This window comes from Drosophila rhopaloa, unplaced genomic scaffold, assembly GCF_018152115.1.
Source record: "Drosophila rhopaloa isolate 14029-0021.01 unplaced genomic scaffold, ASM1815211v1 contig_2, whole genome shotgun sequence".
Taxonomy (NCBI): domain Eukaryota; kingdom Metazoa; phylum Arthropoda; class Insecta; order Diptera; family Drosophilidae; genus Drosophila; species Drosophila rhopaloa.
Window position 1 is genome coordinate 5,985,464 of NW_025335083.1, and position 12,417 is coordinate 5,997,880.

The following is a 12,417-nucleotide window of genomic DNA, read 5'->3' on the forward strand; positions in this document are numbered from 1 at the left end:
CCCGCATGTGAGCCTGTGAGTTTGTTCATATCCATCATATTGCAATCGTCGGCTGTGTCGCCGCATGCAACGTCGCTTATCGCTCAGCTCTGTAATGATGGCAGCAGACCCGAAAGTCCCCCACGGGAAACCCATCCCGAGCCATCCATCCATCTCCTCGAACTGCTGTTGTACATTTTTCATAACGCAATTCATGTTATTCATGTGCCAGCGACAAGTCTTCGTGCCCCTTGGATCAGACTTTGTGGCACAAAGAGATGGAGATGGAGGTGCACAGTGGTCGGAGATTGGCAGTTGTGCGACAGCCGAATTGATTACTTTTCTGGCGGGGCTGCTCACCCCCTTTTTGGGGCAGTGCACTTGGCTGCAGACAAAGTTGAGCAGGGGATTTAATACAGAAGAGTTCTTTGAAATTGTTGACAAAAAGGCTTATTTTAGAACTTTTTTATTAGAAGCGTGTAATTTCGAGTTTATAAATAAAAGTATTCGTTTAGAGGAGGACACAATCGGTTCCAACACATTGCAACATCCAACATTGTTAAAAATCTAAAAAAATTAAATAAAAATGTAAAAAAAATGTTTAGTTTGTGCTAAGGCGAAGCTTTAAACATAAAACTACTATTCAAATTGAAAAAATAGCTTAGTCTTGAATATATAGTGATAAGACCGATAGTATTATATTTATAGTGCTAACAAATGTTTTGCCAACACTATTTTATATCGGTTTTATTTAAGTTTAAAGTAAATACATTACAACATTCTAATTTGACACTCCAAAGGAAAACATAAAAACCAATGCTAGACTAAACTTGCTAGTTTAAAGACTAAAGAATAGTATTTTGCGGGGAACACAGCCATTACTCCAGAGCAGCAGTAAAGTAATCAATTTAATATCTGCCCATTTCCATTTAATGTCTCCACATTTCGGATATTTATGTCGGCAGACTATTACATGCGCTCGCCCACTGTGCGATGTCATAAAAATTGTCTCATTAATCATCACACGACATGCCGGCTCCCTCGCACCGCCCCCGCCCCAGCCACGCCCCCGTCCACCAAATAACCCCTAGTTCTGGCGTTCTTGTTCGCAATGTTCCCCCACTCAAGGAGCTATTTCTGTGCTGTTTGCAGGAAACATGGACTTAGTGTGAAAATCCAGCGAGCAATTAAATTGGCTCCCCCTTTTCCATTTCCATTTTATTCCCTTGTTCAGATTGGGATTCCGATTCGGATTCGGATTCAGATGCAGCCCCTCGAACAAGTGCAGGCTGCATAAATTAAAGAAGTCGGCCCTTCGTGGAAACGGGAGTTTTATTTTCACTGTCGTGGCATTTTAAATTGTCTGCGCCATATTTAAAATAGCAACTAATTAATTTATTTTTTCACGCCGTGGCTGGGAAGTGCGCATTAATAAACAATTAAGTCGTTTTAATTGCAGTTTGCCTTGTGGATTATAAATTTCCGAGTGAAAATCCCCCAGCACCCATAATGAGCAGGAGCTCCCAACTAAATTCGTTTATTATTGATCAGTTTGGGCCATAAGCTGCTTAACTTTCCGAAGCGCCAAGCCACCCATGGAGCCCCATTTCAAGTCCCCTCGCCGAGGCTTTCAATGGAGTCAGGTGTTCGAGCCCGTTGCGAGGCATTTGGCCAATTCCTGGAAAATGAGCTGGGTGCTGCTCACTTTGCTAAGCCGAAAATCAGCCACACACTCTACGTTGCACACGTGGTGCATGGCTTTTGTAATTAAGTTCGTTGAGGATGTTGACATTTATCTTATTTATTTTTCGCTATCCCGTAAACTTTACATAAAAATAGCCATGGCAACTTGTCAAGTTTCAAGGTGTTATAAAGGCTATTTCTTTTCCGACAAATTATTAAATTTTTTGGGCTTCTGGGAATCTTCTTTAAATCGAAGCCCATTAATTTACATACCTTTCAAGAGCTTTCCAAGTAGTTTGCGGATCTGAAAGTAGAAGACAAGAGAGTTCATTTTAATAAAATAATTAATTCAAAAAAATATCTTCAATCCACCCGGACTGACAGTCAGTTTTTTCCTGCAGCATAAATTCAAGACTTGGCGGACAAAAACATTCGCTGGCATCTTGGCCAAGTTAATATGATGGGACACGTTAAGCAGGCTTGAATGATGAGTATCAAGGACGAAGAGGAAAAAACTAGCAACTGTGTCAGCAGAAAATAGAAACAACAGCAGAACAACAACTCAGTGCAATGTCTGGTTGGAAAAAGGAAAAAAGGGAAAAAAGGACAAGGACGAGCGGAAAACCAAATGGGAATGACGATAGACATTGAACACGAAAAGGGAAAATGGAGCGAAGACATTAGCCTGAAATGACAGCAACAAGATGCGAGATAGACACTTGGCTTATATCTGTTCCGTCCTGTCCTGCGAAGGAGGCTCCGCCTTCTACATCTCCACCCCCACTTTGCTCCGAAAACAAAAGCAACTTGCAACCAAAAGGCGTCGAAAGTGCGTGCAACAAATTGAAGCCAACTCGGTGAACAACAAATGCCAATTGACAGACAGCTCTCCGAATGGAAATTTGGCAGAGCAGAAAGTCGTAGATTTTCAAAACAGCTGTGAAAACATGGTTTTGCCAGTAAATGAAGAGGACAAGATTTTAAAATAGAAAACCATTAGGAACTTTGCTTACAAAAAAGAAATTGTACATACCAGTTTTATTCACTTTTGGTGTGTATTTGAGAGCTTGTATAAAATTCTTATTCACATAACAATGTGATGTTTTAAATTTCTGGTTTAAATTGATTTTTATTTTAAAATACCTAACCTGTTTAGAAATCACTGTTAATTACGCTGCAATAATTCATTCGTTTCGAGATAAAAAATTAGGGCTCTTTGGAAATCGAATTAAATTTAAAAAAAAAAACATGCCATTAAGTTGCATTAGTTATTTAGTAGATATCCTTTTTACAAAGGCGTTTAAAGTATTCGACTTCTAGTTTACAAAATGCTCGGCCTCATTGCGAGCCCATTTCAACCATTCAAAGCAGTTTTTGTTGAGAGTGTGCCAAAGCTGGAGTCTTAGCAAGCAATCTGTAACATGTTGCCAGTTTGAGTTTTCTATTGAAAACCGTTTTTCTGGCCCAAGGACAGCTGGCTTGGCCTACATCCTTGCATTCGCATTCGCAATCGCATTCACAGCCACGCACACACAGGGACTTATTCATCACTCACTCACTTAGTCAGCGTGCCGCCCAAGGATCGATGCAAAGGATGCAAGGATGCGAAGGGATGCTGCTCGGGAGGATGGGACTCGAAGACGATGCTCCTCCTTCGAGTTGCTCCTCTTCTGGCCAGGCAACTACAACGCTTCCAGCTGGCATAAGGCTTTTATTTCCCATTTATAGCGGAGTCCTAAGTGCAGATAGAGAAATGATTTTCAAGCCCCTGCTTTAGTTTAAATATTTATGTAAGCGCGCATTTTATGAGAAATATTTTGCAACTGCTCCGCAGGCCCGCACTCCAGTATTTTGCTTTTATTATTATTGAAATGGGCTCGTACTATGCAAAAACGAAATTATGCCAAGAATTTTTATCTTTTTCAACTGCACTTTGGCAATGAAGTTTGTTTTTGGCCCATAGCCTGAACATTTAAGCATTTTCCATTGCATTTGTGGGATTTTCCTGAAATTATGCAGCTTGTCGGTTATATTCAACTGCTAATATAATTTTGGCAAAATTGCTATGGAAATAATAGCATATTTACAATTGGAATATGTGTAAATGTTTTTTTCTAACTATCAGAGTAATTAAGAACTGCATAAGTGACTACAACATAACCAATAGTTTTCTGAATGTTATTGCCTGAAGCTTTCATTATTAAACATGACAACAATGAAAATGATTGCAAGACCTTTAGAGGCACACATAACATGGCTTCACTTAGATCTCCCAGTTCCAGCCGCAAGAATTCAGTTGCAAACAATACTCCACAACCAAATTCAAATCTATTTATATCAATTTACCCACTTCAGTGCCGACCTGACATACAATTTCCAGCAGAGACCCCAGACTCAGATCTCGTGGTTGAGCAATTTTTCAACAGATAAAATCAAGACCAAACAAATCAAATCAAATGCAGACAACAGCACAAAAATGTTACACACAGAACACAGAACACCCGAACACACCCACACGTGGCAATGGCAACTAAAGAACAGTAGGAAACAACAATAACAGCCAACAACAAAAGTAAATTAATAGAAAACAATAACAATTCCCTTTATTATTATTACTGCAGTGAGTCGAGGGCAGACATCGAAGTGAAGTTCCCTGGGAGAGATTCGAATTTGTTTCGCCTGCCGTTTGCTGTTTGCTGTTTGCCGTTAGCTGTTTGTTGTTGGTTGTTTCTTGTTTGTTGTTCGGTAAATGCCCAAGTTTCTGGGCTCTGAAGTGTCTGTGCTTGTGCATGTGATTTACTCAACGGTATGTACATAAGTAAAATACAAATCATGTTCAACGCTCGGCCTTGCCCCAAAAAGTGAGCCACACTCTTTGACACTGGCCCACGGGGCGGATGCGTGACGGGGGAATATCTGAGGTTTGTCCCGGCAAATGGCTCAGTTCCTCCACTCTCTCCGTGTACTTTTCTCTTTTATAAACTCAACAATAGGGACCAAGAAATCAGGCTGAGTGAAAAAGAACATGAAAAAGCAATACAAATATAAAATACCCTTACCTATTTTAAGCAGCTCTAGTTTTTTTTAGTTAGGATTCCAAACAATAAGAGCAATTTAATTTATACTCCATCAACGGACAACAAAATATAAGATTTTAAAGTATATTTCCTTTCTTTAAATTTAGATCTGTAGAGGTATAGAATTTGGTTGGTTAAAAATTAAAAAAAAATCATTTCAAGAAACAACTTTAAGATAATTTATTCAAGACTTAATGTTTCTGCACAAAGAAACTTTTTAGCTATCTTCAACTCTGGGAAAGTGGCTTGCATTTAACAGTTTAATGATGATTAAAGAAAAAATATATATACTTCGGATACGTATTTCACCTTCCGGGCGTGGCGAACTTTTTAGAAAAACTTATCACACTCTCTGCAAGAGTACAAACTGGAGAAAGAAAATATCACAACAAGCAAAGTGGGATAAAAGTCTCTCAAGAAAAACTTTTGCCAGGTGTTTGTTAGTGAGTATCTGTGTGCGCCTAAAAGTGTGCATGTGTTTTTGTGGCATTACGTGCATTGCATGTCGAATGTTTGTAACAAAGTCTGAAAAACATCAAGCACAAACATGGAGCAACGGCAACTTTATCTAAAGTACAACATTCCCCAACCTCTGCTCAGATATTTCATGTTATTTTCCTGCCTGATTGGTGGGCTCCCTTCGTCGGTTGTTTTTGGCCAGATTTCACCTGCTTTAAGCCGAAAACGAGACTCTGCTTGCTGCCGCCACACATGCCACTTTTTTTTAAGTCGACTTTTATTTATTTATTTTTGGTTGGGTCCGTGTCGTGTTTTGGCCACCTTGCAAATGGCTCGCCAATGATTTTTAATGCGATTTCCGAAGCAAAAGAAAAACATCACAACCTGCACTTACACCCGGCACACGAGCCCATTCGAGGGGCTTTGGCAACCTTTTTTAAGTGGCTGGCCAATGAGAGTGGGTTCGGTTCGGTTTCTGATTCTGGTTCTGGTTCTGATTCTGGCCCTGTTTCGGTTTCGGTTTCCGTTTCCTGTTCCGTTTCCGAGATAATGTTCGCCCCCGTTCGTGTGAGTGCGTGCAAGTGACTTTATTTAATGCCATTAACGCAAATTGAAAGTTTTACGCTTTTCCAGCGGCCGTTGCATGCGCAATTGAGTTTTTCGGGTCTCTGCGTCGTAATGCCCTCTTTATGACATTTCATCGCATGGAAATGGCTCTGCGCATTCAGAATTTTGGCCACGACCCCAGAAAATCCTTTTGCCCATTGAAAGCGTGGTATAATTCACTTCGCCTCTCATTATCCACACACACACACACTCACACTCGTTAGCCAAATCCCCCACGAGCCGTGCGTCACACGAAAATGGTAAAAGTAGCCGGAGTCATTCATGGTTTCTATAGCCACTCTATGGCTAAAAACCAAGGACGAGATCTGGCTTTATTGCCAACACTTTGTCGCGACTGTGGAGAACCCATTACAACTACTTAGAGCATGTAAATAAAGCAGAAATAAGCCAAGGCGAGTGACGAACAGGTAACCAGCATAAGAACCAGCCTGGGTGGGGGGTGCTATCACCACCCCTCCAACCACCCACCCATCCAGCCACCCACTCACGCCCCCTTGCACCACCCGCGACGCATTAACATAATCGTTATGGTTATGCGCGACGTGTGCATAATGGCAGAATGGGAGGAAGATAAAGCAGGAGATAGAGATAGCAATAGACAGAACGATAGAGAGGGGTATAGAGAGAAAGATAGAGACAGAGAGAAATATAGAAGGAGAGAGAGATAAAAACAGCGACAGAGACACGAGGATAAACCATGTTAAGTGCGCTGACATTGTGATATATAGTTGGCTTCGCAGCTCTCAAGTGGGAAAGGGGTATGAATGCACCTTGCATGCAAGCTCTTTTTGATTATATCATTATTTAATTTTAGCTAACCACCAGATGGTAGAGCTTTTTAAGATAATGATAAAGACGAGTTGTATGAAAATATAGGGGAGAACAGAAGCTGAAGCAATAGCACAGTGCACCGCGGAAATTGAAACTGAAGTTATATCTTCTGATTTTTAATGTACCTATGCAAACCTATTTTCGGTTTTCTGCCTTAGATTTCTTTATGCCTTTAATCTTACTTTAGGAATGGACACAAATCAGCAAAAAAAGTACAAAAACAAACCTTAAAAATTTGAAAACATTTTTTTATAAATATTTGTTTTGCATAAATACTTTTTTATGTTCATACCTAAAACAATGGCGAATACATGAAAATGTATTCAAATTGCTCAAGATCTTAAGTATTCCAAGTTTTTTAGTCGTCTCAACTAGTTTCGACAAATATATTTAGAGACTGGAAACAAAACTAAAGATGGACTTCAAACTACTAAAAATGTTGCACAGTGTTTTTAGAAAAGCAATAAAACAATAATTAGTATAAAATGGATTTAATTAATATTAAAATATATAGATTGAGCTTAGGGATGGTTAAAATAATTAACGTTTATTAATTGTTTTTTAATTTATGAAATTGTACATATGTAATAATACAATTTGAATTATTATTATATTATTTTATTTTACTGTTTTTTGCTTTTCGTATTTCCTTTCCGGATTGATTAAAAGTGTAATGCGCGTTGCGTGTTATTTTTCCTTTTCTTTGTTTCCCTCTTTGTTTCCCTCATTGTTTCCTTTTTCTTTTTGGCTAGTTACCTGCGGAGGCGTGTTTGGCTTTAAAGTTCCCAGTTCCCAGCGTTTTGGGCCCGTTGCCAGGTGTGCATATCAAGTAGCCGCCACGTCGGCCGTGGGACACAGCCATGTGGCATACTTTTCGGGCAAAAGCCATTAGCAAACAAGAAAATACGAAACACAAGAAGAGCGAAAACACGCACAGACACACGTATGAATATAATAAATTCCCCGCACACAAACATGGGAAATTGAGAGCAGATGAAGAGTCAAGCTAGAAAAAAAAGGAAATAGGATAGAAAGGGAAAGGAACTTGTTGGCGGACCTGCACAATAACATATTTGAAATTCCACACACATAACTTATAAAATACAAATTAAAATTCCAATTTCAAACCTTAATAATAAAACTTTTAAGGTGTGTCGTAACTAAGTCTGGCTTCACAGAAATATTTTGATCAAGAGGCGAGGTGAGCGATAAATAGAAAAAAAATAGTGGAGTAGAAATTCACTATTTTAATAAGCCAACCAGATATTTTATAGACTTGTAATATTTGTTCACCAAAACAACTCAATTAAATCAAAACCAAATGTTAAATAAAATATTATTTATATAAGTTAAGCTTGTGTTAAAGGGCACTTGCTGTTTAAAAATGGAAACAAATTTTTATTAAAATACAAACATACAAAACATTTTTTCTTAAATAGAAATTGCTTGCAGTATAATTAATCAGCTTAATTTATATTTCTCGAATCATGATTTTATTAATGTTGACATGTTAAGCTTTATGTCCTTTAAATTAAAAAAGTACTAATCGAACACTAAAATCAAGGAATCCCTACTGTGCCACTGCCTCAACAGTAAGTAAAATCCACTCAGACATATTTGGCATACATAAGCACTTCTGAGTGCCCCAGACATTCCTCTCACTTTCCACACACTCACATCTGCTGAGGATTATTAAAAATGTTGGTCGAAAGACATCTATCTGTTATGGGGCTCTACCGCTTCGACAATACGCGACTCATTTCAATGAGTTTGTCTAAAGAAGCTGGGACTGTTTGGAGCCAGTTCAAGAAAAAATACTGTACACTGAAATATTTTGGAAGCAATCGATTATTCTTTTAATACCGTACAATATATTAAATGTTAGTATTAATTTTAAAAGTTGAAACTTAGTAAAAGATACTCAAATTAGTATTTGAAAACAAAGTTATTAATTAAGTGCCGTCTAAAAATATTATACAATAGCAAAAACACACAAAATAAGAAGGCAAACAATATATAGTATTTAGAATTTTTGCTATTCATTTTTCTGACCAATTTCCTTTTCTTTCTCTAAAGGCTGTACTTTCTTTTTTGCCAAGTGGCCGCCACATCTTGTAATTGGCATTCCGCACACTGACCGAAATGAAAACGCTACGTGCTTTCATTTCAGGTTACGACAGTCGGATAAGTCGGCACAACGCTCCATTGACCGCCGATGGAAAAGCGGGAAAACGGCAAGGAAATTGGCGGAGATGGGCCGAGATGGGGCCCGAAAGCGGTGCTTATTTGCCGTGGTTTTGGGGCCGCCTTCGCTCGTTTTAATTTTTTACGTTGCGGGCATACAGAGAGAATGCCGAAGTTCCGGCGATTCTTAAAGTCAATCACATTACGCCGGGACATCGCCCATCAAACAGCCGACAAAGGCACTCGAGACCCTTCGAGATGATGTCAAATATTTGCGGGGCAGGCATGCCTCGCGAAAATCGATCGGCATGTCGAGCACCTTGTAGCCCCTCAACTCTTTCGCATTGGCTTCCGTTTTATGTGCATATTCAATATTCGCAAAAATATTTCATTTAATTTTGGTTTTCCTTGGCGTGCCTGGCATTGACAGTCGGCACATTTCGTTGGCAGCCTCATGCGTCTTTCGCTTGTTTGCGTGGGTTCCTTTTTTTATGTGTTATTTTCTGATGGGTTTTCAACTGTTTGTTTTAGTTTTCTCCGCCCCTCCTGCCACTCTGGCAATCCTTTTCGTTCACTGCCTTAAATATTTCCTGGATATATATCCTCTGCGACGGATTCCTTTCATGATTTATTTCTTGCGTAATCCTTGCTCTGTGCTGTTTGGTCTTGCCCAACCACAACCTTTCATCCACCCAATTTATAAGCACCCAAAATACTTGTAAATTTCAGCCGGATTCCCGGCATAAATATATACGCTGCCACTCAGTTCTTAGCCATCAAATTTATGAGCACTCGTCACACTAACTCATAAAAACGCGGTCCCCAGGGGCGGGGGATTTTAAAACGCCGAGGGGGTGGCGGGGGTACAAGGCTGCAAACACGAGACAACACTTTGCATGTGAAAGGGATTTGTGCAGGATCTGAGGAGGGGGGGGAGGCGGATGGTCCGCCGATGAGATTTATGTACTCTAAAGCCTAGACCGAGCTTCGGCCTGTATTTTGTGGTAAGCAGCGCGTCCTGCCGCCAAATCCTGCCACGCACTCATGGGCAAAAAATAGAGGAGAGGCGGGGGATCGGAGTCGGCGGAGGACTTGTCGCTATTTATTCTACTAAAAACGCAATAATATATCATCTACAGTTTATCATTGCTATGACGCCAGACTGGAATTATTATCCTGCGAATTTATTGCCTTACAATAAACGCAAAGTGCACGGGTGTATGTATTTGTGAGTGGAAAGGCTCTCTCGGTGTGTATCCGCGTGTGTGTGGCTTGGCATTTTTCCAGCAACAAGAAATTGTGCAAAAACAACATTCAGAAAGTAAACTGTTTTGACGAGGCTTCAAAAGCATAGAGAAGGAAACTAAAAAGTAAGAAGCACATCAAGTTACTCTACAAAAAGGATGTACCAACTTTTATTATGTCCCGCTTAAGAAAGTATATTAAATAAAAAATAATATTCTAATACAAATTAGTCTTTCTTAATCATTAATAATCGTGTCAAGTATTAAGCTATACAAATAAAATAAATAACAGTTCTAAACTGATAGCTTATAAACAAAACACAGCGACTAAGATCTCACAGAAATCCTTTTAAATTCCTAAAAATAATCTCTAGGAAATACCCCATCCCAATCTATACCCTAGATACAACGGCAATGGCAAGCATTTGTAATAAAATCGCTGTCTTGCTTGTTTGCTATTCGCTTGCTCACTTTTTTTAAACTGGGTGCACATGTCCCGATGGATACATATAGATATTTCTGGCCAAGCTTATATATTCATGGCAATCTCGAGAGCTGTCACACAGAAACTCCATCGCGCATATTTTTTACTATTAGCCAAAAGCATGAGAAAAAATTTGTCAGTCAGGCCAAAGCCGAAATCAAATTGCTTGTCCTGTCAACTTTTTTGCGTAACCATTTTCTTTTTCTGCTCGTACATATTTTGTATTTATTTCATTTTTGCGCAGCGAGACAAATAGCAGAAGTTTGCTAAATTGTCGGCTCTTGTTGGCCCCATTCCTCGACTTGTAGCCATATTTCCCATTATACTTTCACCCTTTCTGCCTACATTTTTACGACAAGCAGCCCCCACATCGTGTTCACTCGTCAGATACTCGCTCTAAACTACATAGTTCTGTTTTGGCAACTGTTTGCCCAAATTGCCACACATTTTGTGCATAAATGACAAATGCCTTTGATGGCATAAAATATGACTTTGGAAATTGTTTTGTAGCAAATAAAATGGGCGTTGCCATCGCTGTGAAAAGGGTTTGTTTGTGTGTCAGAGGATATTCCATGAATCAAAGGCCTGGAATCGGGGGATTAAGTGTGAATAGTTTCGACTGCGATTGACTAATGGCAATTTGCTGGGAATTTGGTCTAAAATAGCAATTCTGGATTATGGATATTCAAAAACGTTTATGTCCTCGATTTATTTTCCAAATGTTTCTCATTCTATTCATCATGTGAAAATGGTACGTAACTAGCAAACATTTTCCCTGAGTGAATCCATTCTGTTTGGTGCTGTTTGAAATAAATTAATTGCCATTTTCGGCAAAAGTTTTCAAAAACTTTACAAATGTTGCCTTCTTCCCAAAACTTTCATTTCCATGCTGTGAAACCAAATTCAGGCGCCATTTTGGCGTCTCCCCATAAAGTTTTCCACGAGTTCAATGACTTTGGAAATATATTAAAAAGGAAACTCTTTAATTCACAAAAAATTTAGTTTGATGATATACCAAAAAAATAATACCAATTTTATCTATTTAAAATTGGCTTTCCACTTTGGACTGTGTTCCTTTCTTATGAATCAATAATTAGTTTTCCCAGCTCTTTCCATCCATATCAATGTCAGTCCACACTTGACAATTCCGAATTGATTTCTTGATTTCCACGCATGCCTCATATTCGCCTTTAATTATCTGACAATTGACTTGTCAGAACATCAATTACACTTGACACTCGTCGAATGTTTCACGCTTTCTTGGCAGGTCCTCACCGCCTCCCGGAAAAACCCATTTGCATTTACAAGTCGGCAATAAGTCGAAATGTGAGTTTCTTGTTCGCGGTTCTCCCTTTTGCATATCGAATGCGTGCATAAACATGACAAATAAATGGGCGCGTTAAATATTAATTGGCATAATGCTAATCACTCGATGGCTGCGAAATTCATTAGCGCCCCTCACAGCCAGCGATCACATCTGTCTGTCAGCACTCAGCAAACCTCAAAAGCCCAAAAAGCCCGCCATCAAAGTCGAAAAGCCATCCCGTTCCAAAGGGGTTTTGTGGGGTGCTGAAAAAACTAAAAACCCTCACCACAATTTGGCACGTGTTCCCGAGCCCCTTAACCCCTGGAACCCCCTATGGATCCCCATGGAACCCCATGGAACCCCTGCCATCCGCCATTTCCTGCTGCCAGCTGATGCTGCCTCTGCTGGCGGCAAGCAAACATTACACAATTTTGATTGTATTTCCGTTTCGTATGCGCAGAAAGGCAGCAAACAGGCAGCGGCAGCAACAAAAAGCGGTGACAGCAACAGGAAGTTTCGCTTATTTCCGTTTGTTTACCTTTG

The 12,417-nt window shown here is 39.6% G+C and overlaps 1 protein-coding gene across 2 annotated transcripts in view; it reads right to left on the reverse strand.

The window, feature by feature from the left end:
- LOC108045861 overlaps window positions 1-12,417 on the reverse strand; it is a 52,834-nt gene that overhangs the window by 20,189 nt on the left and 20,228 nt on the right. For both annotated transcript variants that reach the window (XM_017125309.2, XM_017125308.2), the window contains one exon: window positions 1,936-1,966. The gene's annotated coding sequence lies outside the window, so the exon portion shown is untranslated. The remainder of the gene's footprint in view (window positions 1-1,935; window positions 1,967-12,417) is intronic.